Source organism: Talpa occidentalis, unplaced genomic scaffold (assembly GCF_014898055.3).
Source record: "Talpa occidentalis isolate TD23 unplaced genomic scaffold, MPIMG_talOcc4v2.1 talOcc4.8, whole genome shotgun sequence".
NCBI classification, from domain to species: Eukaryota; Metazoa; Chordata; class Mammalia; order Eulipotyphla; family Talpidae; genus Talpa; species Talpa occidentalis.
Genome location: NW_023605194.1, coordinates 29,130,456 through 29,136,383, shown reverse-complemented (window position 1 = coordinate 29,136,383; position 5,928 = coordinate 29,130,456).

The window sequence follows — 5,928 nt, the reverse complement described above, 5'->3', positions numbered from 1 at the left end:
TGGGCAGCTTCGCAACCCAGCGCTCAACCGCTGCACCACCGGGGAGGCCCAATCATGGTGGATATTTAATGAATCGCTAAATGGCAAATAACATGCACAAAAGTGAAGAAAGATTAGGAGATGGAAGAGAAAGATGAGGAGGGAAGGAGAAATAAGTGAGAAGTCAATAGATTTAACTCTCTCCGAGATTTTAATCTCTGAATATTGAAAATTATCAGGAATATATAAGAAAATAAACTAACATTATTAAAATGCAAAAAGTCCATCCAAGTCAATAAATTATAAGCACTAGAAAAAAGTCAAAGAATAGTAATAGAATAATGAAAGACTTTCAAGCAATAATAAACATGTGGAAGATCCAACTCCATATAAATCACTTAAAATATAACAAGTTTATGAACATGATGATGACCAAGATGGTCCCTTACTTGGCTACTGAGAAAAACACCTAACAGTAACCAGAAAGCAGAAAGACACTACACCCAAGAGTTCTGTGGCTTAGGATGAAATTGAAACAACCTTAACATCAGAGACCAACACAGCATTCACAGCAGAGAAACAAAGGAGAGTCATGCTTCAGTGAACTGGAGATAGGTGGAGAGAAACACCTAGAAGCTATTGTCTGGAGCAGGGTACAGAGAGAGCAAGGCTGCCTACTCTGACAGGGGTCCTGGGGAGGAAAGCAAAATGGTGTGGAGGCATGCACCTTAACTGGTTGTAATAGGAAGAGTAGAGCTAGTGCTATGGATTTCACTCCCCTCCCCCACACATTAGGTTTTGTATTGATCTTGTGCAGTACCCTGACAGTGATAGACTGTAAGGTCACAGATCTGGAAACCCAGAGAGGAGCAATATTTGCAGTGCCATAACTTTGAGCCAGGCCTCCTACCCTGTACAGCACATTCAAACTAGTTGTTGGACTTCTCCAGGCCTTTCCACCATCCTTCTGACTCATCAATAGCAAAATAGGCCTTAGTAGCTACATAAACCATCAAAGGCATCTAAGTCAAAGTGAAAAAATCCATATAAATTGAGTAAGTAAGCAGATAGTAGTAGAAAATTAAAGGCAAAATGGCAGTAACAAATCCTTGTATTATCAAAAATCACTTTAAACTAAACGGACTGGAATCAATCAAAAGGAACAGAGTGATTGTTGGATTAGAAAAAAACCAACATCCTACTATTTCCTAGAGGCAGTGGAACTCTTAACTCCAAAAGATAAATACAGTCTCAAAGTAAATGGAAAACAATACTGCAAGCAACTGGGACCCAAAAAGGAAGGGACAGGAATGCTTATATCAGATAAAATAAACTTTCAGCTAAAAGGTCACAAGAGAAAGGGTAACAATTATATAATTATTAGAGGATTAATTTTTGAAGAAGTCATAACCCTCATCCATATATACACACTAAATAAAGAGTACCAAAATTAGACAACTATTGACAGACCTAAAAACAGACATTTGACAGCAACACAAGTGTAGTAGGGAACTTCAATACCTCACTTTCACCATTAGACAGATCAAAAAGAGAAAATCAACAAGGAAACCGTAGTCTTAAGTGAGGAATTATACTGGATGGACCTACTAGACATTTGTAGGACATTAACACCCTCCAGCCCCAATTTTTCTTCTTAAGTGTACATGGAACACACTTGATGGGGAAAATCCTAATGTTACTGCAGTTAAAAGATTTATTTTTTAAAATGGAAAAAAAATAGAGTATAAGAAATGGAAGGACATTCCATGCTTATGAATTTTAAGAGTTAGCTTTGGTAAAATGGCCATCTTATATAAAGCAAAACATAGATTTAATGCAATACTTACCAAAATTTCAAATGAATTTTTCATAAAAGTAGAGCAAACCTTCCTGAAATTTATATGGAACCACAAACACTGTTACTATCCAAAATAATCTTGTGAAATAAAAGAAAAAGAGAATAGAGTGACACACTTCCAGACTTCAAATTATACAAGGCTATAGTAATCAAAACAATATCCATTTGAATAAAAATACACACAGAGACTGATGAAATAGGATTGAGAGCCATACACAACCCCACTTTTACATGTACAGTTAATTTCGGACAAAGGAGTCAAGATATTTGACGGAAAAAGTAAAGTCTCTTTAACCAATGGTTTTGGGAAAACTGGACAATTATATTCAAAAGAATGAAACTAGAACATTTTCTCCCACTGCACAAAAAATTTGGATGTAAGACCTGGAATTTTAAAACACATAGAAGAAGACATAGGTAAAACATTCTACCACACTGGCTTTAGGGATGTCTTGGAGACCTGAATGAAACAACAAAGGAAATGCAAGAGCAAAAATAAACAAGTAGGTTTTTTTTTTTTTAATATTTAGCATTCATATGAACCACTGCAGTATCTCTTGGTAATCTGAACCCCAATTTTCACTGTAAATTGGCAAATAAAGCAACTGTGGCCAAATCATGGCATGGTAATCAAAATCTTAGATCTCTCAGGTGGCTCCACCACATCAGTTGTCTAAATCTGCAGAATTTCTGGCTGAGAGTAAAAGGAATATAAAATGAATAGTAAATAAATGAAATAATCAGTATCAATTCTGACCTCAGGACAAATTGCAGCCTTGGAAGCTATAGTTTTATTCCATTAACTTTCAAGTTTTCTCAGAAACTGATCAACCAGAATCCTGTAGAAGTTATAAAAGAATGGAGTGAAACTATCCGGCAAAGCAAGTGGGGTAGAAAAATTTTGGTGCTCTGTCCAGACCTCTTGGACTTTCTTTCGCTGGTTTGGTGTGTGCATTTACCTTCAGCTTCCATGTGTGATGCTGCTAAAGGCTCACACTTGGAACATTCCAAGAGCCTCAGCCCTGATGGGTTGCAGCACCATCATCAGGAGGTGGCTGCAAGTTATGCACTACTCTCCCTGTTGCCCCTAAACAGTGACTGTCTAGAGCCTGATATGAAGGTGTAAAGGCCTCACTCCTCCCTTGCCACGAGGTAGAAAGACTGTGTTGCTGGTAGGCATTAGAGTTCCCGGAGACTTCAAGCTAAGACTAGGTGCCGCTGAAACCAAATCTTGTTTCGTTTCTCTTGGTCTTGTTTGTTTTCAGCATTCCCTTCAGATTTTTTTCTTTTTGCCTTTTTTTTTTTTTAACAGTTATGAGACTTGACTTTAAAAGATACAGTGAATATACTGGTTAGTCTAAAACTGGCAGCTCATGAAGATTTTTTCATGTAATTATAAAAATTTGCCTTTAGTGGAAAACTTGATTATATAAAAAATAAATGGGAAGACTAACATTCCTCTCTCAGTAACCAATGAAATGGTCTAAAGGGATATAAAGATGTAGAAACTCTGAAAAACTTAATATGACACAATGGATATATTTAGAAACTTCAATCAAGCAACAACATGGAAAACCCACCAAAAGTGGCTCTTTTCAGGGTTTAAAGTAAGTCTAGCTGCTTTAAATGATAGATGGGGTCCTCAAAAAAAAAAGCAAGCAGAACAAAGGCTAAAAAAACCCAAAAACCAGAAGAGACCATCCAAGGACAATGAGGGAACAATAAAAGATTGACCAGTAAGGTTATGAGATGCAATACCACTGTTATACATGTCCCAAGTCCAAAGCTGCATGTGATAAAGTTCAAACTCTGGGAAACAAATTGCTCTTGCTAATTGTAGCTTTCCAGCATCAGTCTCCACAACTGCATCTCCACCCACCCAGGTTCTAGCTTTTACTTTCAGCCCTCCTTCCAACAGTCTCTGCCCCTGTTTTCTACAATTTTCCTTGAAGAATCTTTGTAAATATTATTTCTGAGCATAGGGGTGAATGAAAGATCTGTGGGAACAGACTGAGGCAGAGTATCAGGTGAGAGAAGAAGGCAAGTATAAATTTTCAAGGAACTGGTTGTAGAGGGGAGAACCACAGAGGGGAGCAGAGAAAATCGCTATGATTTGCTCACTGAGCATTTAAGATGGTTTCTTTTTCTGTAAGCCTAAGAAAGAAACTCCTAACCCTGTCCCTTATGATTCCATATCTAACAATGGAAATGACATTTGTTTATTTGACTAAAACAATGCTGCCTTTTCAAAGACATTTCGGTGAATCCCAGTTGACTTAAAGAGTGGTCTCAAGGTATCAACATTGAGTATAGTATTTTCAAAGGAAACTACAGGTAGAAAGTAGGTGAACCATAGGCTGGTTTCCATTAAGTATCTTTTGCTGCCATTTAACGACAGCTTTAGGTGATGTAAAGAAATGTCAAAAGTTTGGCATCCGGGACAATGAAGACCTGGGTGACTAAGTACTTTTATTTCCATTGCACGTATAGTACCCTTTGGGGCTGGAGGTGTTTCAGGTTTGTCTAGTAACTTAATCTGCTGGTTTGCCCTCGTGGTGACACTTAACCTCCTCAAGAGCACTTAATAGTCATGTTTCTGCAAAGCAAGGCAATTAGACCCCTGAAAATGAAAAGTGTAATCCAATGACAGCTCAAGGAAAATGCCATGGATACATCATGTTAAAAAAAAAAAACAAAACACCCATCTGGGCCTCCCCCCGTGGTGCAGGCAGTTGAGTGAAGCGCCGTGAAGCTGTCTGCAGCCTCTGCAGCACCGGTTCGATATCGGCCGGCCTCTGAGTGTCCCATATGGCACGGCAGATCTATCCTGTTGTGCCCGCTGCTCCCCTCATCAGTGTATTTTGTCAGTCTGCCGGTTCTGTTCCACGCTCTGTCTCTGGTGAATCCTCTCACCCTCCTGCACATCTGGCCTGTGCCCCGGTTTTTGTATAAATAAATCTTTAAAAAAACAAACAAAAAAACCAACACCCATCATTGAGTAGACACATTATGTTTACATGGTAATCAAATGTCTTCCAGTGAGAAATGAGTCTTTTTTTGTAAAAATGTGCTGCAGCTGTCATGTGTATTCATATTTTATATTTTTGGTATTTTATTTGGGGCCAATCCCTAGAAGCATAATTTCTAGATCAGAGAGTAAATGCATATATAAGTCTACAATGTGTGAGTTTGGCTGGTCTTCCATAGCCTCACCAATAGAGCAGGCTTACACTTTGCATGATACCAGTCTGATACGTAAGAAATGGTAGATCCTTGTGTTTTTGGTTTTTCTCTTATTATAGTTTCAGTCAAGATCCAGCCAAGATAAGAGAAACCCGACTAATTAATTTAATAGAGAAATTTGAATACAGGTCAAATTTTAAGCAGGAATTGGTGCATTTACATGTAAAAAGGAAACAGGAGTACTACAGTGAGTTTAATAAACTATTAAGGGCCTCCCCGGTGGCGCAGCGGTTGAGCGCTGGGTTGCGAAGCTGCCCGTAGCCTCTGCGGCGCCGGTTCGATCCCCGGCTGCTCCCGGCCACTGGAGGAGGGTCCCACATGGCGCGCAGACCTCTCCTGCCGCCCGCTGCTCCCCTCAGCAGTGTACTTCGGTCCTTCTGCCTGCTCTGCTCCCCGCTCTGGCTCTGGTGAATTCTCTCACCCTCCCATGCTTCTGACTGTACCCAGTGCTTGTATAAACAAAAACAAACAAACAAATAAATAAATTAAAAAAAAATACCTCTATTAAAAAAAAAAATCAGAAAAAAAAAATAAAAAAATAAACTATTAAAACTCTTCATATTTGGAACACAAAGCATGGCTTTGGTTTTTTAACTGAACCCTAAGTTTTCTTATGACTGCTCCTAAATAATTTTGCCTTTTCTAATACACTTGCTCAAATTTCCTTTAATCCCATTAAACATAGAAGCTTCTTATATCTTGGTGAACCCAGTTGATTGTAATGAGCACTGCATGATTTCACTAATTTGTGGAATCTAATGAAATATAAAACATACAAAATCAAAGAGTAGAATGGTCATCATCAGGCTGCAGGCACACAGCAATAGAGTCATATCGATCAAACTACA